General features: G+C 48.3%; 16 non-coding genes across 16 annotated transcripts; all 16 read left to right on the top strand.

Annotated features, from left to right (window-relative positions):
* The first annotated feature begins 358 nt into the window (after nucleotides 1-358).
* Nucleotides 359-549, top strand: LOC142694801 (U2 spliceosomal RNA). The gene has a single exon (XR_012862978.1). It is a non-coding gene; the product is annotated as a U2 spliceosomal RNA (small nuclear RNA).
* A 1,280-nt stretch (nucleotides 550-1,829) lies between these two features.
* LOC142694800 (U2 spliceosomal RNA) lies at nucleotides 1,830-2,020 on the top strand. Its single transcript, XR_012862977.1, has one exon. It is a non-coding gene; the product is annotated as a U2 spliceosomal RNA (small nuclear RNA).
* Nucleotides 2,021-3,300: 1,280 nt separating this feature from the next.
* On the top strand, nucleotides 3,301-3,491 carry LOC142694799 (U2 spliceosomal RNA). Its single transcript, XR_012862976.1, has one exon. It is a non-coding gene; the product is annotated as a U2 spliceosomal RNA (small nuclear RNA).
* A 1,284-nt stretch (nucleotides 3,492-4,775) lies between these two features.
* Nucleotides 4,776-4,966, top strand: LOC142694798 (U2 spliceosomal RNA). Its single transcript, XR_012862975.1, has one exon. It is a non-coding gene; the product is annotated as a U2 spliceosomal RNA (small nuclear RNA).
* A 1,293-nt stretch (nucleotides 4,967-6,259) lies between these two features.
* Nucleotides 6,260-6,450, top strand: LOC142695020 (U2 spliceosomal RNA). The gene has a single exon (XR_012863176.1). It is a non-coding gene; the product is annotated as a U2 spliceosomal RNA (small nuclear RNA).
* Nucleotides 6,451-7,746: 1,296 nt separating this feature from the next.
* Nucleotides 7,747-7,937, top strand: LOC142694796 (U2 spliceosomal RNA). Its single transcript, XR_012862973.1, has one exon. It is a non-coding gene; the product is annotated as a U2 spliceosomal RNA (small nuclear RNA).
* Nucleotides 7,938-9,225: 1,288 nt separating this feature from the next.
* On the top strand, nucleotides 9,226-9,416 carry LOC142694795 (U2 spliceosomal RNA). The gene has a single exon (XR_012862972.1). It is a non-coding gene; the product is annotated as a U2 spliceosomal RNA (small nuclear RNA).
* A 1,308-nt stretch (nucleotides 9,417-10,724) lies between these two features.
* LOC142694417 (U2 spliceosomal RNA) lies at nucleotides 10,725-10,916 on the top strand. Its single transcript, XR_012862659.1, has one exon. It is a non-coding gene; the product is annotated as a U2 spliceosomal RNA (small nuclear RNA).
* A 1,276-nt stretch (nucleotides 10,917-12,192) lies between these two features.
* Nucleotides 12,193-12,383, top strand: LOC142694793 (U2 spliceosomal RNA). The gene has a single exon (XR_012862971.1). It is a non-coding gene; the product is annotated as a U2 spliceosomal RNA (small nuclear RNA).
* A 3,936-nt stretch (nucleotides 12,384-16,319) lies between these two features.
* On the top strand, nucleotides 16,320-16,510 carry LOC142694792 (U2 spliceosomal RNA). Its single transcript, XR_012862970.1, has one exon. It is a non-coding gene; the product is annotated as a U2 spliceosomal RNA (small nuclear RNA).
* A 1,304-nt stretch (nucleotides 16,511-17,814) lies between these two features.
* Nucleotides 17,815-18,005, top strand: LOC142694791 (U2 spliceosomal RNA). Its single transcript, XR_012862969.1, has one exon. It is a non-coding gene; the product is annotated as a U2 spliceosomal RNA (small nuclear RNA).
* Nucleotides 18,006-19,297: 1,292 nt separating this feature from the next.
* LOC142694945 (U2 spliceosomal RNA) lies at nucleotides 19,298-19,488 on the top strand. The gene has a single exon (XR_012863108.1). It is a non-coding gene; the product is annotated as a U2 spliceosomal RNA (small nuclear RNA).
* Nucleotides 19,489-20,756: 1,268 nt separating this feature from the next.
* On the top strand, nucleotides 20,757-20,947 carry LOC142694790 (U2 spliceosomal RNA). Its single transcript, XR_012862968.1, has one exon. It is a non-coding gene; the product is annotated as a U2 spliceosomal RNA (small nuclear RNA).
* Nucleotides 20,948-22,251: 1,304 nt separating this feature from the next.
* Nucleotides 22,252-22,442, top strand: LOC142694789 (U2 spliceosomal RNA). The gene has a single exon (XR_012862967.1). It is a non-coding gene; the product is annotated as a U2 spliceosomal RNA (small nuclear RNA).
* Nucleotides 22,443-23,746: 1,304 nt separating this feature from the next.
* Nucleotides 23,747-23,937, top strand: LOC142694788 (U2 spliceosomal RNA). Its single transcript, XR_012862966.1, has one exon. It is a non-coding gene; the product is annotated as a U2 spliceosomal RNA (small nuclear RNA).
* A 1,300-nt stretch (nucleotides 23,938-25,237) lies between these two features.
* On the top strand, nucleotides 25,238-25,428 carry LOC142694787 (U2 spliceosomal RNA). Its single transcript, XR_012862965.1, has one exon. It is a non-coding gene; the product is annotated as a U2 spliceosomal RNA (small nuclear RNA).
* The last annotated feature ends 1,183 nt before the right edge of the window (nucleotides 25,429-26,611 follow it).

Genomic DNA, 26,611 nt, shown 5'->3' with positions numbered 1-26,611 from the left:
GCAGGCAGCACTGGACTGGACTGGATTACAGCTGATACAAGGTGTGAAGGAACAAGGGGTGGCTGTGGGCATGCACTTGCTGCCGCTGCCAGTGTTTATCTGCATGGCAGCAGGGCATTTGGGCGTTGCCAGGAAGGCGTTTTTATGTAGATTCCTCCTCTTTCAGCACTGCATTGTGGTGCAAGCAAAAGAAGCAAATCCTGTCTGGCTTCCTCTCCGGCCTTTATTCACCTCCCGTGTAGCTGTGAGTGTGTGAGCCTGCAGGGCCCCATGGAATTGCCTAGAAGTAGGCTGAATCGCTGCAAGGGCTGAACAGCAGTATCGGGCAGGCTCGGGCAACGCGCGGCCCGTTCGGGTTATCGCTTCTCGGCCTTTTGGCTAAGATCAAGTGTAGTATCTGTTCTTATCAGTTTAATATCTGATACGTCCCCTATCTGGGGACCATATATTAAATGGATTTTTAGAACAGGGAGATGGAAATAGAGCTTGCTCTGTCCACTCCACGCATTGACCTGGTATTGCAGTATTTCCAGGACCGGTGCACCCTTTCCTTATGTGTTGACTAAAAGCAGATTCCAAAAGTGTTTTTTGTCTTTGCTATTGTTTCTGTCTTTCTGAAGGGATCTCCCCTTTTAATCCCATTATTTCAACACCTGTTGGACAATGCATGAGTGATAATGAGCTCATTGATTAAATGCAATTAATGAATAGATTGCCACCTCTTGTTGTGTGTCGTCTGTGTTTCTGTGTTTCCGGCATTTCACATTGGAACACCTCATTCACCTTCCTTGTCTTCTCTCCGCCCTCCCTTTTAGGTAAGTTAAAGAGCTGCACCTGAGCCAGCCACTGATTGATTGATTGATTGATTGATTGATTGATTGATTGATTGATGCAGCACAACAGTCAAATAGTGGAGTGGAGTAGGGGAACAGCAAACAGCCAATAAAGCAGCCCGCCCGCTCGCCTGCCCGCCACAATGGACCTACCTGTGTACACTAGATGGATGTGATGGAATGTACTGTCGTCCCTACATTTCAAGAAGAAGTAAGAATTGCAGTTGCAACAAAGCCTTGCTTGCCTACAAAGAGAGCAGCAATTTGGATTTGTTACTATGTTACCTAGAAGAATAACAAACTGTGCAAGGATGGAGGTTGTAGGAGCAAGGAGAAGTTGTCTGTAAAGTTGGTGGATGCCTATTTTCCATTTTGCAGTCCCTTGTCTCCCTCTTGTGGCCTCCTGGAGGCAACTAGCTGTGCAAAAAAAAGACAGCCTGGCGGCCGGCTGTTGCAGTGTTGCCCTCTCAGGCAACACTGAGTGACTGACTGAGCCTCACCGTCTTATATAAAGTTCAGACGGAACTTTGCACGTGTCATAGTGGAGCCCTCAGGATTCCAGAGCCAGCTTTCTGACATCATAATGGGGCCTCAGAGATAAAAGCCTGGGCCCAGGCAGTGTTGGTCAGTGCTGCTCAGCAGGCAGCACTGGACTGGACTGGATTACAGCTGATACAAGGTGTGAAGGAACAAGGGGTGGCTGTGGGCATGCACTTGCTGCCGCTGCCAGTGTTTATCTGCATGGCAGCAGGGCATTTGGGCGTTGCCAGGAAGGCGTTTTTATGTAGATTCCTCCTCTTTCAGCACTGCATTGTGGTGCAAGCAAAAGAAGCAAATCCTGTCTGGCTTCCTCTCCGGCCTTTATTCACCTCCCGTGTAGCTGTGAGTGTGTGAGCCTGCAGGGCCCCATGGAATTGCCTAGAAGTAGGCTGAATCGCTGCAAGGGCTGAACAGCAGTATCGGGCAGGCTCGGGCAACGCGCGGCCCGTTCGGGTTATCGCTTCTCGGCCTTTTGGCTAAGATCAAGTGTAGTATCTGTTCTTATCAGTTTAATATCTGATACGTCCCCTATCTGGGGACCATATATTAAATGGATTTTTAGAACAGGGAGATGGAAATAGAGCTTGCTCTGTCCACTCCACGCATTGACCTGGTATTGCAGTATTTCCAGGACCGGTGCACCCTTTCCTTATGTGTTGACTAAAAGCAGATTCCAAAAGTGTTTTTTGTCTTTGCTATTGTTTCTGTCTTTCTGAAGGGATCTCCCCTTTTAATCCCATTATTTCAACACCTGTTGGACAATGCATGAGTGATAATGAGCTCATTGATTAAATGCAATTAATGAATAGATTGCCACCTCTTGTTGTGTGTCGTCTGTGTTTCTGTGTTTCCGGCATTTCACATTGGAACACCTCATTCACCTTCCTTGTCTTCTCTCCGCCCTCCCTTTTAGGTAAGTTAAAGAGCTGCACCTGAGCCAGCCACTGATTGATTGATTGATTGATTGATTGATTGATTGATTGATTGATGCAGCACAACAGTCAAATAGTGGAGTGGAGTAGGGGAACAGCAAACAGCCAATAAAGCAGCCCGCCCGCTCGCCTGCCCGCCACAATGGACCTACCTGTGTACACTAGATGGATGTGATGGAATGTACTGTCGTCCCTACATTTCAAGAAGAAGTAAGAATTGCAGTTGCAACAAAGCCTTGCTTGCCTACAAAGAGAGCAGCAATTTGGATTTGTTACTATGTTACCTAGAAGAATAACAAACTGTGCAAGGATGGAGGTTGTAGGAGCAAGGAGAAGTTGTCTGTAAAGTTGGTGGATGCCTATTTTCCATTTTGCAGTCCCTTGTCTCCCTCTTGTGGCCTCCTGGAGGCAACTAGCTGTGCAAAAAAAAGACAGCCTGGCGGCCGGCTGTTGCAGTGTTGCCCTCTCAGGCAACACTGAGTGACTGACTGAGCCTCACCGTCTTATATAAAGTTCAGACGGAACTTTGCACGTGTCATAGTGGAGCCCTCAGGATTCCAGAGCCAGCTTTCTGACATCATAATGGGGCCTCAGAGATAAAAGCCTGGGCCCAGGCAGTGTTGGTCAGTGCTGCTCAGCAGGCAGCACTGGACTGGACTGGATTACAGCTGATACAAGGTGTGAAGGAACAAGGGGTGGCTGTGGGCATGCACTTGCTGCCGCTGCCAGTGTTTATCTGCATGGCAGCAGGGCATTTGGGCGTTGCCAGGAAGGCGTTTTTATGTAGATTCCTCCTCTTTCAGCACTGCATTGTGGTGCAAGCAAAAGAAGCAAATCCTGTCTGGCTTCCTCTCCGGCCTTTATTCACCTCCCGTGTAGCTGTGAGTGTGTGAGCCTGCAGGGCCCCATGGAATTGCCTAGAAGTAGGCTGAATCGCTGCAAGGGCTGAACAGCAGTATCGGGCAGGCTCGGGCAACGCGCGGCCCGTTCGGGTTATCGCTTCTCGGCCTTTTGGCTAAGATCAAGTGTAGTATCTGTTCTTATCAGTTTAATATCTGATACGTCCCCTATCTGGGGACCATATATTAAATGGATTTTTAGAACAGGGAGATGGAAATAGAGCTTGCTCTGTCCACTCCACGCATTGACCTGGTATTGCAGTATTTCCAGGACCGGTGCACCCTTTCCTTATGTGTTGACTAAAAGCAGATTCCAAAAGTGTTTTTTGTCTTTGCTATTGTTTCTGTCTTTCTGAAGGGATCTCCCCTTTTAATCCCATTATTTCAACACCTGTTGGACAATGCATGAGTGATAATGAGCTCATTGATTAAATGCAATTAATGAATAGATTGCCACCTCTTGTTGTGTGTCGTCTGTGTTTCTGTGTTTCCGGCATTTCACATTGGAACACCTCATTCACCTTCCTTGTCTTCTCTCCGCCCTCCCTTTTAGGTAAGTTAAAGAGCTGCACCTGAGCCAGCCACTGATTGATTGATTGATTGATTGATTGATTGATTGATTGATTGATTGATGCAGCACAACAGTCAAATAGTGGAGTGGAGTAGGGGAACAGCAAACAGCCAATAAAGCAGCCCGCCCGCTCGCCTGCCCGCCACAATGGACCTACCTGTGTACACTAGATGGATGTGATGGAATGTACTGTCGTCCCTACATTTCAAGAAGAAGTAAGAATTGCAGTTGCAACAAAGCCTTGCTTGCCTACAAAGAGAGCAGCAATTTGGATTTGTTACTATGTTACCTAGAAGAATAACAAACTGTGCAAGGATGGAGGTTGTAGGAGCAAGGAGAAGTTGTCTGTAAAGTTGGTGGATGCCTATTTTCCATTTTGCAGTCCCTTGTCTCCCTCTTGTGGCCTCCTGGAGGCAACTAGCTGTGCAAAAAAAAGACAGCCTGGCGGCCGGCTGTTGCAGTGTTGCCCTCTCAGGCAACACTGAGTGACTGACTGAGCCTCACCGTCTTATATAAAGTTCAGACGGAACTTTGCACGTGTCATAGTGGAGCCCTCAGGATTCCAGAGCCAGCTTTCTGACATCATAATGGGGCCTCAGAGATAAAAGCCTGGGCCCAGGCAGTGTTGGTCAGTGCTGCTCAGCAGGCAGCACTGGACTGGACTGGATTACAGCTGATACAAGGTGTGAAGGAACAAGGGGTGGCTGTGGGCATGCACTTGCTGCCGCTGCCAGTGTTTATCTGCATGGCAGCAGGGCATTTGGGCGTTGCCAGGAAGGCGTTTTTATGTAGATTCCTCCTCTTTCAGCACTGCATTGTGGTGCAAGCAAAAGAAGCAAATCCTGTCTGGCTTCCTCTCCGGCCTTTATTCACCTCCCGTGTAGCTGTGAGTGTGTGAGCCTGCAGGGCCCCATGGAATTGCCTAGAAGTAGGCTGAATCGCTGCAAGGGCTGAACAGCAGTATCGGGCAGGCTCGGGCAACGCGCGGCCCGTTCGGGTTATCGCTTCTCGGCCTTTTGGCTAAGATCAAGTGTAGTATCTGTTCTTATCAGTTTAATATCTGATACGTCCCCTATCTGGGGACCATATATTAAATGGATTTTTAGAACAGGGAGATGGAAATAGAGCTTGCTCTGTCCACTCCACGCATTGACCTGGTATTGCAGTATTTCCAGGACCGGTGCACCCTTTCCTTATGTGTTGACTAAAAGCAGATTCCAAAAGTGTTTTTTGTCTTTGCTATTGTTTCTGTCTTTCTGAAGGGATCTCCCCTTTTAATCCCATTATTTCAACACCTGTTGGACAATGCATGAGTGATAATGAGCTCATTGATTAAATGCAATTAATGAATAGATTGCCACCTCTTGTTGTGTGTCGTCTGTGTTTCTGTGTTTCCGGCATTTCACATTGGAACACCTCATTCACCTTCCTTGTCTTCTCTCCGCCCTCCCTTTTAGGTAAGTTAAAGAGCTGCACCTGAGCCAGCCACTTGATTGATTGATTGATTGATTGATTGATTGATTGATTGATTGATTGATTGATTGATGCAGCACAACAGTCAAATAGTGGAGTGGAGTAGGGGAACAGCAAACAGCCAATAAAGCAGCCCGCCCGCTCGCCTGCCCGCCACAATGGACCTACCTGTGTACACTAGATGGATGTGATGGAATGTACGGTTGTCCCTACATTTCAAGAAGAAGTAAGAATTGCAGTTGCAACAAAGCCTTGCTTGCCTACAAAGAGAGCAGCAATTTGGATTTGTTACTATGTTACCTAGAAGAATAACAAACTGTGCAAGGATGGAGGTTGTAGGAGCAAGGAGAAGTTGTCTGTAAAGTTGGTGGATGCCTATTTTCCATTTTGCAGTCCCTTGTCTCCCTCTTGTGGCCTCCTGGAGGCAACTAGCTGTGCAAAAAAAAGACAGCCTGGCGGCCGGCTGTTGCAGTGTTGCCCTCTCAGGCAACACTGAGTGACTGACTGAGCCTCACCGTCTTATATAAAGTTCAGACGGAACTTTGCACGTGTCATAGTGGAGCCCTCAGGATTCCAGAGCCAGCTTTCTGACATCATAATGGGGCCTCAGAGATAAAAGCCTGGGCCCAGGCAGTGTTGGTCAGTGCTGCTCAGCAGGCAGCACTGGACTGGACTGGATTACAGCTGATACAAGGTGTGAAGGAACAAGGGGTGGCTGTGGGCATGCACTTGCTGCCGCTGCCAGTGTTTATCTGCATGGCAGCAGGGCATTTGGGCGTTGCCAGGAAGGCGTTTTTATGTAGATTCCTCCTCTTTCAGCACTGCATTGTGGTGCAAGCAAAAGAAGCAAATCCTGTCTGGCTTCCTCTCCGGCCTTTATTCACCTCCCGTGTAGCTGTGAGTGTGTGAGCCTGCAGGGCCCCATGGAATTGCCTAGAAGTAGGCTGAATCGCTGCAAGGGCTGAACAGCAGTATCGGGCAGGCTCGGGCAACGCGCGGCCCGTTCGGGTTATCGCTTCTCGGCCTTTTGGCTAAGATCAAGTGTAGTATCTGTTCTTATCAGTTTAATATCTGATACGTCCCCTATCTGGGGACCATATATTAAATGGATTTTTCGAACAGGGAGATGGAAATAGAGCTTGCTCTGTCCACTCCACGCATTGACCTGGTATTGCAGTATTTCCAGGACCGGTGCACCCTTTCCTTATGTGTTGACTAAAAGCAGATTCCAAAAGTGTTTTTTGTCTTTGCTATTGTTTCTGTCTTTCTGAAGGGATCTCCCCTTTTAATCCCATTATTTCAACACCTGTTGGACAATGCATGAGTGATAATGAGCTCATTGATTAAATGCAATTAATGAATAGATTGCCACCTCTTGTTGTGTGTCGTCTGTGTTTCTGTGTTTCCGGCATTTCACATTGGAACACCTCATTCACCTTCCTTGTCTTCTCTCCGCCCTCCCTTTTAGGTAAGTTAAAGAGCTGCACCTGAGCCAGCCACTGATTGATTGATTGATTGATTGATTGATTGATTGATTGATTGATTGATTGATTGATTGATGCAGCACAACAGTCAAATAGTGGAGTGGAGTAGGGGAACAGCAAACAGCCAATAAAGCAGCCCGCCCGCTCGCCTGCCCGCCACAATGGACCTACCTGTGTACACTAGATGGATGTGATGGAATGTACTGTCGTCCCTACATTTCAAGAAGAAGTAAGAATTGCAATTGCAACAAAGCCTTGCTTGCCTACAAAGAGAGCAGCAATTTGGATTTGTTACTATGTTACCTAGAAGAATAACAAACTGTGCAAGGATGGAGGTTGTAGGAGCAAGGAGAAGTTGTCTGTAAAGTTGGTGGATGCCTATTTTCCATTTTGCAGTCCCTTGTCTCCCTCTTGTGGCCTCCTGGAGGCAACTAGCTGTGCAAAAAAAAGACAGCCTGGCGGCCGGCTGTTGCAGTGTTGCCCTCTCAGGCAACACTGAGTGACTGACTGAGCCTCACCGTCTTATATAAAGTTCAGACGGAACTTTGCACGTGTCATAGTGGAGCCCTCAGGATTCCAGAGCCAGCTTTCTGACATCATAATGGGGCCTCAGAGATAAAAGCCTGGGCCCAGGCAGTGTTGGTCAGTGCTGCTCAGCAGGCAGCACTGGACTGGACTGGATTACAGCTGATACAAGGTGTGAAGGAACAAGGGGTGGCTGTGGGCATGCACTTGCTGCCGCTGCCAGTGTTTATCTGCATGGCAGCAGGGAATTTGGGCGTTGCCAGGAAGGCGTTTTTATGTAGATTCCTCCTCTTTCAGCACTGCATTGTGGTGCAAGCAAAAGAAGCAAATCCTGTCTGGCTTCCTCTCCGGCCTTTATTCACCTCCCGTGTAGCTGTGAGTGTGTGAGCCTGCAGGGCCCCATGGAATTGCCTAGAAGTAGGCTGAATCGCTGCAAGGGCTGAACAGCAGTATCGGGCAGGCTCGGGCAACGCGCGGCCCGTTCGGGTTATCGCTTCTCGGCCTTTTGGCTAAGATCAAGTGTAGTATCTGTTCTTATCAGTTTAATATCTGATACGTCCCCTATCTGGGGACCATATATTAAATGGATTTTTAGAACAGGGAGATGGAAATAGAGCTTGCTCTGTCCACTCCACGCATTGACCTGGTATTGCAGTATTTCCAGGACCGGTGCACCCTTTCCTTATGTGTTGACTAAAAGCAGATTCCAAAAGTGTTTTTTGTCTTTGCTATTGTTTCTGTCTTTCTGAAGGGATCTCCCCTTTTAATCCCATTATTTCAACACCTGTTGGACAATGCATGAGTGATAATGAGCTCATTGATTAAATGCAATTAATGAATAGATTGCCACCTCTTGTTGTGTGTCGTCTGTGTTTCTGTGTTTCCGGCATTTCACATTGGAACACCTCATTCACCTTCCTTGTCTTCTCTCCGCCCTCCCTTTTAGGTAAGTTAAAGAGCTGCACCTGAGCCAGCCACTGATTGATTGATTGATTGATTGATTGATTGATTGATTGATTGATTGATTGATGCAGCACAACAGTCAAATAGTGGAGTGGAGTAGGGGAACAGCAAACAGCCAATAAAGCAGCCCGCCCGCTCGCCTGCCCGCCACAATGGACCTACCTGTGTACACTAGATGGATGTGATGGAATGTACTGTCGTCCCTACATTTCAAGAAGAAGTAAGAATTGCAGTTGCAACAAAGCCTTGCTTGCCTACAAAGAGAGCAGCAATTTGGATTTGTTACTATGTTACCTAGAAGAATAACAAACTGTGCAAGGATGGAGGTTGTAGGAGCAAGGAGAAGTTGTCTGTAAAGTTGGTGGATGCCTATTTTCCATTTTGCAGTCCCTTGTCTCCCTCTTGTGGCCTCCTGGAGGCAACTAGCTGTGCAAAAAAAAGACAGCCTGGCGGCCGGCTGTTGCAGTGTTGCCCTCTCAGGCAACACTGAGTGACTGACTGAGCCTCACCGTCTTATATAAAGTTCAGACGGAACTTTGCACGTGTCATAGTGGAGCCCTCAGGATTCCAGAGCCAGCTTTCTGACATCATAATGGGGCCTCAGAGATAAAAGCCTGGGCCCAGGCAGTGTTGGTCAGTGCTGCTCAGCAGGCAGCACTGGACTGGACTGGATTACAGCTGATACAAGGTGTGAAGGAACAAGGGGTGGCTGTGGGCATGCACTTGCTGCCGCTGCCAGTGTTTATCTGCATGGCAGCAGGGCATTTGGGCGTTGCCAGGAAGGCGTTTTTATGTAGATTCCTCCTCTTTCAGCACTGCATTGTGGTGCAAGCAAAAGAAGCAAATCCTGTCTGGCTTCCTCTCCGGCCTTTATTCACCTCCCGTGTAGCTGTGAGTGTGTGAGCCTGCAGGGCCCCATGGAATTGCCTAGAAGTAGGCTGAATCGCTGCAAGGGCTGAACAGCAGTATCGGGCAGGCTCGGGCAACGCGCGGCCCGTTCGGGTTATCGCTTCTCGGCCTTTTGGCTAAGATCAAGTGTAGTATCTGTTCTTATCAGTTTAATATCTGATACGTCCCCTATCTGGGGACCATATATTAAATGGATTTTTAGAACAGGGAGATGGAAATAGAGCTTGCTCTGTCCACTCCACGCATTGACCTGGTATTGCAGTATTTCCAGGACCGGTGCACCCTTTCCTTATGTGTTGACTAAAAGCAGATTCCAAAAGTGTTTTTTGTCTTTGCTATTGTTTCTGTCTTTCTGAAGGGATCTCCCCTTTTAATCCCATTATTTCAACACCTGTTGGACAATGCATGAGTGATAATGAGCTCATTGATTAAATGCAATTAATGAATAGATTGCCACCTCTTGTTGTGTGTCGTCTGTGTTTCTGTGTTTCCGGCATTTCACATTGGAACACCTCATTCACCTTCCTTGTCTTCTCTCCGCCCTCCCTTTTAGGTAAGTTAAAGAGCTGCACCTGAGCCAGCCACTGATTGATTGATTGATTGATTGATTGATTGATTGATTGATTGATTGATTGATTGATTGATTGATTGATTGATGCAGCACAACAGTCAAATAGTGGAGTGGAGTAGGGGAACAGCAAACAGCCAATAAAGCAGCCCGCCCGCTCGCCTGCCCGCCACAATGGACCTACCTGTGTACACTAGATGGATGTGATGGAATGTACTGTCGTCCCTACATTTCAAGAAGAAGTAAGAATTGCAGTTGCAACAAAGCCTTGCTTGCCTACAAAGAGAGCAGCAATTTGGATTTGTTACTATGTTACCTAGAAGAATAACAAACTGTGCAAGGATGGAGGTTGTAGGAGCAAGGAGAAGTTGTCTGTAAAGTTGGTGGATGCCTATTTTCCATTTTGCAGTCCCTTGTCTCCCTCTTGTGGCTTCCTGGAGGCAACTAGCTGTGCAAAAAAAAGACAGCCTGGCGGCCGGCTGTTGCAGTGTTGCCCTCTCAGGCAACACTGAGTGACTGACTGAGCCTCACCGTCTTATATAAAGTTCAGACGGAACTTTGCACGTGTCATAGTGGAGCCCTCAGGATTCCAGAGCCAGCTTTCTGACATCATAATGGGGCCTCAGAGATAAAAGCCTGGGCCCAGGCAGTGTTGGTCAGTGCTGCTCAGCAGGCAGCACTGGACTGGACTGGATTACAGCTGATACAAGGTGTGAAGGAACAAGGGGTGGCTGTGGGCATGCACTTGCTGCCGCTGCCAGTGTTTATCTGCATGGCAGCAGGGCATTTGGGCGTTGCCAGGAAGGCGTTTTTATGTAGATTCCTCCTCTTTCAGCACTGCATTGTGGTGCAAGCAAAATAAGCAAATCCTGTCTGGCTTCCTCTCCGGCCTTTATTCACCTCCCGTGTAGCTGTGAGTGTGTGAGCCTGCAGGGCCCCATGGAATTGCCTAGAAGTAGGCTGAATCGCTGCAAGGGCTGAACAGCAGTATCGGGCAGGCTCGGGCAACGCGCGGCCCGTTCGGGTTATCGCTTCTCGGCCTTTTGGCTAAGATCAAGTGTAGTATCTGTTCTTATCAGTTTAATATCTGATACGTCCCCTATCTGGGGACCATATATTAAATGGATTTTTAGAACAGGGAGATGGAAATAGAGCTTGCTTCTGTCCACTCCACGCATTGACCTGGTATTGCAGTATTTCCAGGACCGGTGCACCCTTTCCTTATGTGTTGACTAAAAGCAGATTCCAAAAGTGTTTTTTGTCTTTGCTATTGTTTCTGTCTTTCTGAAGGGATCTCCCCTTTTAATCCCATTATTTCAACACCTGTTGGACAATGCATGAGTGATAATGAGCTCATTGATTAAATGCAATTAATGAATAGATTGCCACCTCTTGTTGTGTGTCGTCTGTGTTTCTGTGTTTCCGGCATTTCACATTGGAACACCTCATTCACCTTCCTTGTCTTCTCTCCGCCCTCCCTTTTAGGTAAGTTAAAGAGCTGCACCTGAGCCAGCCACTGATTGATTGATTGATTGATTGATTGATTGATTGATTGATGCAGCACAACAGTCAAATAGTGGAGTGGAGTAGGGGAACAGCAAACAGCCAATAAAGCAGCCCGCCCGCTCGCCTGCCCGCCACAATGGACCTACCTGTGTACACTAGATGGATGTGATGGAATGTACTGTCGTCCCTACATTTCAAGAAGAAGTAAGAATTGCAGTTGCAACAAAGCCTTGCTTGCCTACAAAGAGAGCAGCAATTTGGATTTGCTACTATGTTACCTAGAAGAATAACAAACTGTGCAAGGATGGAGGTTGTAGGAGCAAGGAGAAGTTGTCTGTAAAGTTGGTGGATGCCTATTTTCCATTTTGCAGTCCCTTGTCTCCCTCTTGTGGCCTCCTGGAGGCAACTAGCTGTGCAAAAAAAAGACAGCCTGGCGGCCGGCTGTTGCAGTGTTGCCCTCTCAGGCAACACTGAGTGACTGACTGAGCCTCACCGTCTTATATAAAGTTCAGACGGAACTTTGCACGTGTCATAGTGGAGCCCTCAGGATTCCAGAGCCAGCTTTCTGACATCATAATGGGGCCTCAGAGATAAAAGCCTGGGCCCAGGCAGTGTTGGTCAGTGCTGCTCAGCAGGCAGCACTGGACTGGACTGGATTACAGCTGATACAAGGTGTGAAGGAACAAGGGGTGGCTGTGGGCATGCACTTGCTGCCGCTGCCAGTGTTTATCTGCATGGCAGCAGGGCATTTGGGCGTTGCCAGGAAGGCGTTTTTATGTAGATTCCTCCTCTTTCAGCACTGCATTGTGGTGCAAGCAAAAGAAGCAAATCCTGTCTGGCTTCCTCTCCGGCCTTTATTCACCTCCCGTGTAGCTGTGAGTGTGTGAGCCTGCAGGGCCCCATGGAATTGCCTAGAAGTAGGCTGAATCGCTGCAAGGGCTGAACAGCAGTATCGGGCAGGCTCGGGCAACGCGCGGCCCGTTCGGGTTATCGCTTCTCGGCCTTTTGGCTAAGATCAAGTGTAGTATCTGTTCTTATCAGTTTAATATCTGATACGTCCCCTATCTGGGGACCATATATTAAATGGATTTTTAGAACAGGGAGATGGAAATAGAGCTTGCTCTGTCCACTCCACGCATTGACCTGGTATTGCAGTATTTCCAGGACCGGTGCACCCTTTCCTTATGTGTTGACTAAAAGCAGATTCCAAAAGTGTTTTTTGTCTTTGCTATTGTTTCTGTCTTTCTGAAGGGATCTCCCCTTTTAATCCCATTATTTCAACACCTGTTGGACAATGCATGAGTGATAATGAGCTCATTGATTAAATGCAATTAATGAATAGATTGCCACCTCTTGTTGTGTGTCGTCTGTGTTTCTGTGTTTCCGGCATTTCACATTGGAACACCTCATTCACCTTCCTTGTCTTCTCTCCGCCCTCCCTTTTAGGTAAGTTAAAGAGCTGCACCTGAGCCAGCCACTGATTGATTGATTGATTGATTGATTGATGCAGCACAACAGTCAAATAGTGGAGTGGAGTAGGGGAACAGCAAACAGCCAATAAAGCAGCCCGCCCGCTCGCCTGCCCGCCACAATGGACCTACCTGTGTACACTAGATGGATGTGATGGAATGTACTGTCGTCCCTACATTTCAAGAAGAAGTAAGAATTGCAGTTGCAACAAAGCCTTGCTTGCCTACAAAGAGAGCAGCAATTTGGATTTGTTACTATGTTACCTAGAAGAATAACAAACTGTGCAAGGATGGAGGTTGTAGGAGCAAGGAGAAGTTGTCTGTAAAGTTGGTGGATGCCTATTTTCCATTTTGCAGTCCCTTGTCTCCCTCTTGTGGCCTCCTGGAGGCAACTAGCTGTGCAAAAAAAAGACAGCCTGGCGCAGGGGCGTAACTAGGAAAGACTGGGCCCCATAGCAAACTTTTGACTGGGGCCCCCCCTCTGCTGGGAATCACACAACCCCCCCCCTTGTAGATAGTGCCTCCCTATAGATTCCACCACACAGCGCCCCCCTATAGATAGCACCATACACAGCCCCCTGCAGATAACGCCATACAGCCCCCCTGTAGATAACGCCATACAGACCCCCTCTGTAGATAACGCCATACAGACCCCCTCTGTAGATAACGCCACACAGACCCACTGTAGATAACGCCATACAGACCCCCTCTGTAGATAACGCCATACAGCCCCCCCTGTAGATAACGCCATACAGCCCCCCCTGTAGATAACGCCATACAGAACCCCTCTGTAGATAACGCCATATAGCCCCCCCCCCCAAAAAAAACGGCCTATAGTTTGTCCTACAAAAGACATGCATCCCCTATCCACAGGATAGGGGATACATGTGTGATCGCTGGCAGCGATAAGGAGAACGGGGGACCGAAAGTCCCCCGAAGTTCTCCATGACTAACCTCGGACTTCCGGCGTCTGCGCAGTTCAATAAAAATGAAAGGAGCGCTAGTCACGCATGCGCACAAGCGCGACCGGCGCTCCATTCATTTCTACGGAGCTGCCGACACAGACCCCGGGAGTCTGAGGTTTGTCATGGAGAACTTAGGGGGGACTTTTGGTCCCCTGTTCTCCTCATCCCTGCCAGCGATCACACATGTATCCCCTATCCTGTGGATAGGGGATACATGTCTTATGTAGGAACAACCCCTTCAGTGGCGTCGCGCTGTAGCAGCTATAGCGGCTGCTAGCGGAGCCTGCGGCCATGGGAGGGGGCCGTTCCGACGGGTGGCACGGGCCCCCTCATGCTGCAGGCTCTGTAGAAGTCGCTACGGCTGCTATAGCGGTAGTTACGCCACTGCGTATAGGTTTGTACGGCGTAAAACTACAGCTCCCAGCATGGCCTGAACAATGGTAAGGATATGCTGGGAGATGCGGTTTCACAAAAAAAATCCTATCACCATCATCTCGCTGCAGATCATACAGTGACTACAATACTGATTAGAGGCAGAATAAACATTTACATTAAGTGACTCACCGGTGACGTCTCAGATTCTAGTTATTTTCTTCTCCCTCCGGTACAGACATCTATGATGGATTTCTCCCGGCCATGACCCATTTCTGCAGTTTTCCGTTCAGATGTCTTCAGCTTCTCACTTTTAAAACATTTCTGCTCCTATAAACAAAGTTAAAATTCTCAACACATCTAAATATAACTGTCACAAACACACAACATGCCCCCTGTAGATAGTGACCTACATAGAAGCCCCTATAGATAGTGCCCACATATGGACTCCAGAGCTGCAAGGCAATAGTGCTAACCACTGAGCCACCGTGCTGCCCTACATATAGCTTCCCCTATAGTTAGTGCTCCACGTATAGCCCACCTCTGTATATAGTGTCTCACATATAGCTCCCCTGTATATAGTGTCCCACATATAGCCCACCCCTGTAGACTGTGCACTACATATAGCCACCCTGTTGCTAGTGCCCCACAGGTAACCCACCCCTGTATATAGTGTCCCACATATAGACCCCCCTGTATATAGTGCCCCACAGGTAACCCACCCCTGTATATAGTGTCCCACATATAGACCCCCCTGTATATAGTGCCCCACAGGTAACCCACCCCTGTATATAGTGTCCCACATATAGACCCCCCTGTATATAGTGGCCCACATATAGACCCCCCTGTATATAGTGGCCCACATATAGACCCCCACCTGTATATAGTGGCCCACATATAGAGCCCCCTGTATATAATGGCCCACATATAGAGCCCCCTGTATATAGTGGCCCACACCCCCACATATAGACCCCCCTGTATATAATGGCCCACATATAGAGCCCCCTGTATATAATGGCCCACACAACCACATATAGACCCCCCTGTAGCTACTACCCCACATATAGACCCCCCTGTAGCTACTACCCCACATATAGACCCCCCTGTAGCTACTGCCCCACATATAGACCCCCCTGTAGCTACTGCCCCACATATAGACCCCCCTGTAGCTACTGCCCCACATATAGACCCCCTATATATAATAGCCCACATAAAGATGACCCCCCCCCACTATAGATAATGCCATTCACATTTTTATGAGGGGAAAAAAAAAAACTTGACATACTCACATTCGCCGGTTCCCACGCTGTTCACTGGCGATGCAGACATGCTCTCTTCTGAGCATGTCTGCAGGAGCTGAACGAGCGTCCTCCAATGACGCCGATTGGCGGGGCAGAATGACTTGCCCCGCCAATCAGCACCTTCCAAGCATGGAAGCGGCGCGATGATGTCATCGCGCCGCTAGCCAATCAGTGTCATTGTAAGGCACTGGATGGTCAGGCACGGAACATGCCCGGCCATTCAGTGCTAATACATGTATTTGGCTGCCGCTAGCACTGGGGCCCCCTCCGGTGCTAGCGACACCTACAGGCATGAGAGGGCCTGTGTAAGGCTCGGCGTCGCGGGCCCCACAGTAGCGGCGCTACCGCTGTAGTAGCCATAACGGCTGCTAGCGGCGCCACCGGGCCCCCTCAAGCCCCGGGCCCCGTAGCAGCCGCTACTGCTGCTACCGCGGTAGTTACGCCACTGGCCTGGCGGCCGGCTGTTGCAGTGTTGCCCTCTCAGGCAACACTGAGTGACTGACTGAGCCTCACCGTCTTATATAAAGTTCAGACGGAACTTTGCACGTGTCATAGTGGAGCCCTCAGGATTCCAGAGCCAGCTTTCTGACATCATAATGGGGCCTCAGAGATAAAAGCCTGGGCCCAGGCAGTGTTGGTCAGTGCTGCTCAGCAGGCAGCACTGGACTGGACTGGATTACAGCTGATACAAGGTGTGAAGGAACAAGGGGTGGCTGTGGGCATGCACTTGCTGCCGCTGCCAGTGTTTATCTGCATGGCAGCAGGGCATTTGGGCGTTGCCAGGAAGGCGTTTTTATGTAGATTCCTCCTCTTTCAGCACTGCATTGTGGTGCAAGCAAAAGAAGCAAATCCTGTCTGGCTTCCTCTCCGGCCTTTATTCACCTCCCGTGTAGCTGTGAGTGTGTGAGCCTGCAGGGCCCCATGGAATTGCCTAGAAGTAGGCTGAATCGCTGCAAGGGCTGAACAGCAGTATCGGGCAGGCTCGGGCAACGCGCGGCCCGTTCGGGTTATCGCTTCTCGGCCTTTTGGCTAAGATCAAGTGTAGTATCTGTTCTTATCAGTTTAATATCTGATACGTCCCCTATCTGGGGACCATATATTAAATGGATTTTTAGAACAGGGAGATGGAAATAGAGCTTGCTCTGTCCACTCCACGCATTGACCTGGTATTGCAGTATTTCCAGGACCGGTGCACCCTTTCCTTATGTGTTGACTAAAAGCAGATTCCAAAAGTGTTTTTTGTCTTTGCTATTGTTTCTGTCTTTCTGAAGGGATCTCCCCTTTTAATCCCATTATTTCAACACCTGTTGGACAATGCATGAGTGATAATGAGCTCATTGATTAAATGCAATTAATGAATAGATTGCCACCTCTTGTTGTGTGTCGTCTGTGTTTCTGTGTTTCCGGCATTTCACATTGGAACACCTCATTCACCTTCCTTGTCTTCTCTCCGCCCTCCCTTTTAGGTAAGTTAAAGAGCTGCACCTGAGCCAGCCACTGATTGATTGATTGATTGATTGATTGATTGATTGATTGATTGATTGATTGATTGATTGATTGATTGATGCAGCACAACAGTCAAATAGTGGAGTGGAGTAGGGGAACAGCAAACAGCCAATAAAGCAGCCCGCCCGCTCGCCTGCCCGCCACAATGGACCTACCTGTGTACACTAGATGGATGTGATGGAATGTACTGTCGTCCCTACATTTCAAGAAGAAGTAAGAATTGCAGTTGCAACAAAGCCTTGCTTGCCTACAAAGAGAGCAGCAATTTGGATTTGTTACTATGTTACCTAGAAGAATAACAAACTGTGCAAGGATGGAGGTTGTAGGAGCAAGGAGAAGTTGTCTGTAAAGTTGGTGGATGCCTATTTTCCATTTTGCAGTCCCTTGTCTCCCTCTTGTGGCCTCCTGGAGGCAACTAGCTGTGCAAAAAAAAGACAGCCTGGCGGCCGGCTGTTGCAGTGTTGCCCTCTCAGGCAACACTGAGTGACTGACTGAGCCTCACCGTCCTATATAAAGTTCAGACGGAACTTTGCACGTGTCATAGTGGAGCCCTCAGGATTCCAGAGCCAGCTTTCTGACATCATAATGGGGCCTCAGAGATAAAAGCCTGGGCCCAGGCAGTGTTGGTCAGTGCTGCTCAGCAGGCAGCACTGGACTGGACTGGATTACAGCTGATACAAGGTGTGAAGGAACAAGGGGTGGCTGTGGGCATGCACTTGCTGCCGCTGCCAGTGTTTATCTGCATGGCAGCAGGGCATTTGGGCGTTGCCAGGAAGGCGTTTTTATGTAGATTCCTCCTCTTTCAGCACTGCATTGTGGTGCAAGCAAAAGAAGCAAATCCTGTCTGGCTTCCTCTCCGGCCTTTATTCACCTCCCGTGTAGCTGTGAGTGTGTGAGCCTGCAGGGCCCCATGGAATTGCCTAGAAGTAGGCTGAATCGCTGCAAGGGCTGAACAGCAGTATCGGGCAGGCTCGGGCAACGCGCGGCCCGTTCGGGTTATCGCTTCTCGGCCTTTTGGCTAAGATCAAGTGTAGTATCTGTTCTTATCAGTTTAATATCTGATACGTCCCCTATCTGGGGACCATATATTAAATGGATTTTTAGAACAGGGAGATGGAAATAGAGCTTGCTCTGTCCACTCCACGCATTGACCTGGTATTGCAGTATTTCCAGGACCGGTGCACCCTTTCCTTATGTGTTGACTAAAAGCAGATTCCAAAAGTGTTTTTTGTCTTTGCTATTGTTTCTGTCTTTCTGAAGGGATCTCCCCTTTTAATCCCATTATTTCAACACCTGTTGGACAATGCATGAGTGATAATGAGCTCATTGATTAAATGCAATTAATGAATAGATTGCCACCTCTTGTTGTGTGTCGTCTGTGTTTCTGTGTTTCCGGCATTTCACATTGGAACACCTCATTCACCTTCCTTGTCTTCTCTCCGCCCTCCCTTTTAGGTAAGTTAAAGAGCTGCACCTGAGCCAGCCACTGATTGATTGATTGATTGATTGATTGATTGATTGATTGATTGATTGATTGATTGATGCAGCACAACAGTCAAATAGTGGAGTGGAGTAGGGGAACAGCAAACAGCCAATAAAGCAGCCCGCCCGCTCGCCTGCCCGCCACAATGGACCTACCTGTGTACACTAGATGGATGTGATGGAATGTACTGTCGTCCCTACATTTCAAGAAGAAGTAAGAATTGCAGTTGCAACAAAGCCTTGCTTGCCTACAAAGAGAGCAGCAATTTGGATTTGTTACTATGTTACCTAGAAGAATAACAAACTGTGCAAGGATGGAGGTTGTAGGAGCAAGGAGAAGTTGTCTGTAAAGTTGGTGGATGCCTATTTTCCATTTTGCAGTCCCTTGTCTCCCTCTTGTGGCCTCCTGGAGGCAACTAGCTGTGCAAAAAAAAGACAGCCTGGCGGCCGGCTGTTGCAGTGTTGCCCTCTCAGGCAACACTGAGTGACTGACTGAGCCTCACCGTCTTATATAAAGTTCAGACGGAACTTTGCACGTGTCATAGTGGAGCCCTCAGGATTCCAGAGCCAGCTTTCTGACATCATAATGGGGCCTCAGAGATAAAAGCCTGGGCCCAGGCAGTGTTGGTCAGTGCTGCTCAGCAGGCAGCACTGGACTGGACTTGATTACAGCTGATACAAGGTGTGAAGGAACAAGGGGTGGCTGTGGGCATGCACTTGCTGCCGCTGCCAGTGTTTATCTGCATGGCAGCAGGGCATTTGGGCGTTGCCAGGAAGGCGTTTTTATGTAGATTCCTCCTCTTTCAGCACTGCATTGTGGTGCAAGCAAAAGAAGCAAATCCTGTCTGGCTTCCTCTCCGGCCTTTATTCACCTCCCGTGTAGCTGTGAGTGTGTGAGCCTGCAGGGCCCCATGGAATTGCCTAGAAGTAGGCTGAATCGCTGCAAGGGCTGAACAGCAGTATCGGGCAGGCTCGGGCAACGCGCGGCCCGTTCGGGTTATCACTTCTCGGCCTTTTGGCTAAGATCAAGTGTAGTATCTGTTCTTATCAGTTTAATATCTGATACGTCCCCTATCTGGGGACCATATATTAAATGGATTTTTAGAACAGGGAGATGGAAATAGAGCTTGCTCTGTCCACTCCACGCATTGACCTGGTATTGCAGTATTTCCAGGACCGGTGCACCCTTTCCTTATGTGTTGACTAAAAGCAGATTCCAAAAGTGTTTTTTGTCTTTGCTATTGTTTCTGTCTTTCTGAAGGGATCTCCCCTTTTAATCCCATTATTTCAACACCTGTTGGACAATGCATGAGTGATAATGAGCTCATTGATTAAATGCAATTAATGAATAGATTGCCACCTCTTGTTGTGTGTCGTCTGTGTTTCTGTGTTTCCGGCATTTCACATTGGAACACCTCATTCACCTTCCTTGTCTTCTCTCCGCCCTCCCTTTTAGGTAAGTTAAAGAGCTGCACCTGAGCCAGCCACTGATTGATTGATTGATTGATTGATTGATTGATGCAGCACAACAGTCAAATAGTGGAGTGGAGTAGGGGAACAGCAAACAGCCAATAAAGCAGCCCGCCCGCTCGCCTGCCCGCCACAATGGACCTACCTGTGTACACTAGATGGATGTGATGGAATGTACTGTCGTCCCTACATTTCAAGAAGAAGTAAGAATTGCAGTTGCAACAAAGCCTTGCTTGCCTACAAAGAGAGCAGCAATTTGGATTTGTTACTATGTTACCTAGAAGAATAACAAACTGTGCAAGGATGGAGGTTGTAGGAGCAAGGAGAAGTTGTCTGTAAAGTTGGTGGATGCCTATTTTCCATTTTGCAGTCCCTTGTCTCCCTCTTGTGGCCTCCTGGAGGCAACTAGCTGTGCAAAAAAAAGACAGCCTGGCGGCCGGCTGTTGCAGTGTTGCCCTCTCAGGCAACACTGAGTGACTGACTGAGCCTCACCGTCTTATATAAAGTTCAGACGGAACTTTGCACGTGTCATAGTGGAGCCCTCAGGATTCCAGAGCCAGCTTTCTGACATCATAATGGGGCCTCAGAGATAAAAGCCTGGGCCCAGGCAGTGTTGGTCAGTGCTGCTCAGCAGGCAGCACTGGACTGGACTGGATTACAGCTGATACAAGGTGTGAAGGAACAAGGGGTGGCTGTGGGCATGCACTTGCTGCCGCTGCCAGTGTTTATCTGCATGGCAGCAGGGCATTTGGGCGTTGCCAGGAAGGCGTTTTTATGTAGATTCCTCCTCTTTCAGCACTGCATTGTGGTGCAAGCAAAAGAAGCAAATCCTGTCTGGCTTCCTCTCCGGCCTTTATTCACCTCCCGTGTAGCTGTGAGTGTGTGAGCCTGCAGGGCCCCATGGAATTGCCTAGAAGTAGGCTGAATCGCTGCAAGGGCTGAACAGCAGTATCGGGCAGGCTCGGGCAACGCGCGGCCCGTTCGGGTTATCGCTTCTCGGCCTTTTGGCTAAGATCAAGTGTAGTATCTGTTCTTATCAGTTTAATATCTGATACGTCCCCTATCTGGGGACCATATATTAAATGGATTTTTAGAACAGGGAGATGGAAATAGAGCTTGCTCTGTCCACTCCACGCATTGACCTGGTATTGCAGTATTTCCAGGACCGGTGCACCCTTTCCTTATGTGTTGACTAAAAGCAAATTCCAAAAGTGTTTTTTGTCTTTGCTATTGTTTCTGTCTTTCTGAAGGGATCTCCCCTTTTAATCCCATTATTTCAACACCTGTTGGACAATGCATGAGTGATAATGAGCTCATTGATTAAATGCAATTAATGAATAGATTGCCACCTCTTGTTGTGTGTCGTCTGTGTTTCTGTGTTTCCGGCATTTCACATTGGAACACCTCATTCACCTTCCTTGTCTTCTCTCCGCCCTCCCTTTTAGGTAAGTTAAAGAGCTGCACCTGAGCCAGCCACTGATTGATTGATTGATTGATTGATTGATTGATTGATTGATTGATTGATTGATTGATTGATTGATTGATGCAGCACAACAGTCAAATAGTGGAGTGGAGTAGGGGAACAGCAAACAGCCAATAAAGCAGCCCGCCCGCTCGCCTGCCCGCCACAATGGACCTACCTGTGTACACTAGATGGATGTGATGGAATGTACTGTCGTCCCTACATTTCAAGAAGAAGTAAGAATTGCAGTTGCAACAAAGCCTTGCTTGCCTACAAAGAGAGCAGCAATTTGGATTTGTTACTATGTTACCTAGAAGAATAACAAACTGTGCAAGGATGGAGGTTGTAGGAGCAAGGAGAAGTTGTCTGTAAAGTTGGTGGATGCCTATTTTCCATTTTGCAGTCCCTTGTCTCCCTCTTGTGGCCTCCTGGAGGCAACTAGCTGTGCAAAAAAAAGACAGCCTGGCGGCCGGCTGTTGCAGTGTTGCCCTCTCAGGCAACACTGAGTGACTGACTGAGCCTCACCGTCTTATATAAAGTTCAGACGGAACTTTGCACGTGTCATAGTGGAGCCCTCAGGATTCCAGAGCCAGCTTTCTGACATCATAATGGGGCCTCAGAGATAAAAGCCTGGGCCCAGGCAGTGTTGGTCAGTGCTGCTCAGCAGGCAGCACTGGACTGGACTGGATTACAGCTGATACAAGGTGTGAAGGAACAAGGGGTGGCTGTGGGCATGCACTTGCTGCCGCTGCCAGTGTTTATCTGCATGGCAGCAGGGCATTTGGGCGTTGCCAGGAAGGCGTTTTTATGTAGATTCCTCCTCTTTCAGCACTGCATTGTGGTGCAAGCAAAAGAAGCAAATCCTGTCTGGCTTCCTCTCCGGCCTTTATTCACCTCCCGTGTAGCTGTGAGTGTGTGAGCCTGCAGGGCCCCATGGAATTGCCTAGAAGTAGGCTGAATCGCTGCAAGGGCTGAACAGCAGTATCGGGCAGGCTCGGGCAACGCGCGGCCCGTTCGGGTTATCGCTTCTCGGCCTTTTGGCTAAGATCAAGTGTAGTATCTGTTCTTATCAGTTTAATATCTGATACGTCCCCTATCTGGGGACCATATATTAAATGGATTTTTAGAACAGGGAGATGGAAATAGAGCTTGCTCTGTCCACTCCACGCATTGACCTGGTATTGCAGTATTTCCAGGACCGGTGCACCCTTTCCTTATGTGTTGACTAAAAGCAGATTCCAAAAGTGTTTTTTGTCTTTGCTATTGTTTCTGTCTTTCTGAAGGGATCTCCCCTTTTAATCCCATTATTTCAACACCTGTTGGACAATGCATGAGTGATAATGAGCTCATTGATTAAATGCAATTAATGAATAGATTGCCACCTCTTGTTGTGTGTCGTCTGTGTTTCTGTGTTTCCGGCATTTCACATTGGAACACCTCATTCACCTTCCTTGTCTTCTCTCCGCCCTCCCTTTTAGGTAAGTTAAAGAGCTGCACCTGAGCCAGCCACTGATTGATTGATTGATTGATTGATTGATTGATTGATTGATTGATTGATTGATTGATTGATTGATTGATGCAGCACAACAGTCAAATAGTGGAGTGGAGTAGGGGAACAGCAAACAGCCAATAAAGCAGCCCGCCCGCTCGCCTGCCCGCCACAATGGACCTACCTGTGTACACTAGATGGATGTGATGGAATGTACTGTCGTCCCTACATTTCAAGAAGAAGTAAGAATTGCAGTTGCAACAAAGCCTTGCTTGCCTACAAAGAGAGCAGCAATTTGGATTTGTTACTATGTTACCTAGAAGAATAACAAACTGTGCAAGGATGGAGGTTGTAGGAGCAAGGAGAAGTTGTCTGTAAAGTTGGTGGATGCCTATTTTCCATTTTGCAGTCCCTTGTCTCCCTCTTGTGGCCTCCTGGAGGCAACTAGCTGTGCAAAAAAAAGACAGCCTCGCGGCCGGCTGTTGCAGTGTTGCCCTCTCAGGCAACACTGAGTGACTGACTGAGCCTCACCGTCTTATATAAAGTTCAGACGGAACTTTGCACGTGTCATAGTGGAGCCCTCAGGATTCCAGAGCCAGCTTTCTGACATCATAATGGGGCCTCAGAGATAAAAGCCTGGGCCCAGGCAGTGTTGGTCAGTGCTGCTCAGCAGGCAGCACTGGACTGGACTGGATTACAGCTGATACAAGGTGTGAAGGAACAAGGGGTGGCTGTGGGCATGCACTTGCTGCCGCTGCCAGTGTTTATCTGCATGGCAGCAGGGCATTTGGGCGTTGCCAGGAAGGCGTTTTTATGTAGATTCCTCCTCTTTCAGCACTGCATTGTGGTGCAAGCAAAAGAAGCAAATCCTGTCTGGCTTCCTCTCCGGCCTTTATTCACCTCCCGTGTAGCTGTGAGTGTGTGAGCCTGCAGGGCCCCATGGAATTGCCTAGAAGTAGGCTGAATCGCTGCAAGGGCTGAACAGCAGTATCGGGCAGGCTCGGGCAACGCGCGGCCCGTTCGGGTTATCGCTTCTCGGCCTTTTGGCTAAGATCAAGTGTAGTATCTGTTCTTATCAGTTTAATATCTGATACGTCCCCTATCTGGGGACCATATATTAAATGGATTTTTAGAACAGGGAGATGGAAATAGAGCTTGCTCTGTCCACTCCACGCATTGACCTGGTATTGCAGTATTTCCAGGACCGGTGCACCCTTTCCTTATGTGTTGACTAAAAGCAGATTCCAAAAGTGTTTTTTGTCTTTGCTATTGTTTCTGTCTTTCTGAAGGGATCTCCCCTTTTAATCCCATTATTTCAACACCTGTTGGACAATGCATGAGTGATAATGAGCTCATTGATTAAATGCAATTAATGAATAGATTGCCACCTCTTGTTGTGTGTCGTCTGTGTTTCTGTGTTTCCGGCATTTCACATTGGAACACCTCATTCACCTTCCTTGTCTTCTCTCCGCCCTCCCTTTTAGGTAAGTTAAAGAGCTGCACCTGAGCCAGCCACTGATTGATTGATTGATTGATTGATTGATTGATTGATTGATTGATTGATTGATTGATTGATTGATGCAGCACAACAGTCAAATAGTGGAGTGGAGTAGGGGAACAGCAAACAGCCAATAAAGCAGCCCGCCCGCTCGCCTGCCCGCCACAATGGACCTACCTGTGTACACTAGATGGATGTGATGGAATGTACTGTCGTCCCTACATTTCAAGAAGAAGTAAGAATTGCAGTTGCAACAAAGCCTTGCTTGCCTACAAAGAGAGCAGCAATTTGGATTTGTTACTATGTTACCTAGAAGAATAACAAACTGTGCAAGGATGGAGGTTGTAGGAGCAAGGAGAAGTTGTCTGTAAAGTTGGTGGATGCCTATTTTCCATTTTGCAGTCCCTTGTCTCCCTCTTGTGGCCTCCTGGAGGCAACTAGCTGTGCAAAAAAAAGACAGCCTGGCGGCCGGCTGTTGCAGTGTTGCCCTCTCAGGCAACACTGAGTGACTGACTGAGCCTCACCGTCTTATATAAAGTTCAGACGGAACTTTGCACGTGTCATAGTGGAGCCCTCAGGATTCCAGAGCCAGCTTTCTGACATCATAATGGGGCCTCAGAGATAAAAGCCTGGGCCCAGGCAGTGTTGGTCAGTGCTGCTCAGCAGGCAGCACTGGACTGGACTGGATTACAGCTGATACAAGGTGTGAAGGAACAAGGGGTGGCTGTGGGCATGCACTTGCTGCCGCTGCCAGTGTTTATCTGCATGGCAGCAGGGCATTTGTGCGTTGCCAGGAAGGCGTTTTTATGTAGATTCCTCCTCTTTCAGCACTGCATTGTGGTGCAAGCAAAAGAAGCAAATCCTGTCTGGCTTCCTCTCCGGCCTTTATTCACCTCCCGTGTAGCTGTGAGTGTGTGAGCCTGCAGGGCCCCATGGAATTGCCTAGAAGTAGGCTGAATCGCTGCAAGGGCTGAACAGCAGTATCGGGCAGGCTCGGGCAACGCGCGGCCCGTTCGGGTTATCGCTTCTCGGCCTTTTGGCTAAGATCAAGTGTAGTATCTGTTCTTATCAGTTTAATATCTGATACGTCCCCTATCTGGGGACCATATATTAAATGGATTTTTAGAACAGGGAGATGGAAATAGAGCTTGCTCTGTCCACTCCACGCATTGACCTGGTATTGCAGTATTTCCAGGACCGGTGCACCCTTTCCTTATGTGTTGACTAAAAGCAGATTCCAAAAGTGTTTTTTGTCTTTGCTATTGTTTCTGTCTTTCTGAAGGGATCTCCCCTTTTAATCCCATTATTTCAACACCTGTTGGACAATGCATGAGTGATAATGAGCTCATTGATTAAATGCAATTAATGAATAGATTGCCACCTCTTGTTGTGTGTCGTCTGTGTTTCTGTGTTTCCGGCATTTCACATTGGAACACCTCATTCACCTTCCTTGTCTTCTCTCCGCCCTCCCTTTTAGGTAAGTTAAAGAGCTGCACCTGAGCCAGCCACTGATTGATTGATTGATTGATTGATTGATTGATTGATTGATTGATTGATTGATGCAGCACAACAGTCAAATAGTGGAGTGGAGTAGGGGAACAGCAAACAGCCAATAAAGCAGCCCGCCCGCTCGCCTGCCCGCCACAATGGACCTACCTGTGTACACTAGATGGATGTGATGGAATGTACTGTCGTCCCTACATTTCAAGAAGAAGTAAGAATTGCAGTTGCAACAAAGCCTTGCTTGCCTACAAAGAGAGCAGCAATTTGGATTTGTTACTATGTTACCTAGAAGAATAACAAACTGTGCAAGGATGGAGGTTGTAGGAGCAAGGAGAAGTTGTCTGTAAAGTTGGTGGATGCCTATTTTCCATTTTGCAGTCCCTTGTCTCCCTCTTGTGGCCTCCTGGAGGCAACTAGCTGTGCAAAAAAAAGACAGCCTGGCGGCCGGCTGTTGCAGTGTTGCCCTCTCAGGCAACACTGAGTGACTGACTGAGCCTCACCGTCTTATATAAAGTTCAGACGGAACTTTGCACGTGTCATAGTGGAGCCCTCAGGATTCCAGAGCCAGCTTTCTGACATCATAATGGGGCCTCAGAGATAAAAGCCTGGGCCCAGGCAGTGTTGGTCAGTGCTGCTCAGCAGGCAGCACTGGACTGGACTGGATTACAGCTGATACAAGGTGTGAAGGAACAAGGGGTGGCTGTGGGCATGCACTTGCTGCCGCTGCCAGTGTTTATCTGCATGGCAGCAGGGCATTTGGGCGTTGCCAGGAAGGCGTTTTTATGTAGATTCCTCCTCTTTCAGCACTGCATTGTGGTGCAAGCAAAAGAAGCAAATCCTGTCTGGCTTCCTCTCCGGCCTTTATTCACCTCCCGTGTAGCTGTGAGTGTG

This window comes from Rhinoderma darwinii (assembly GCF_050947455.1).
Source record: "Rhinoderma darwinii isolate aRhiDar2 chromosome 5 unlocalized genomic scaffold, aRhiDar2.hap1 SUPER_5_unloc_46, whole genome shotgun sequence".
Taxonomy (NCBI): Eukaryota; Metazoa; Chordata; class Amphibia; order Anura; family Rhinodermatidae; genus Rhinoderma; species Rhinoderma darwinii.
This window is presented reverse-complemented; position numbering and strand designations above follow the sequence as displayed.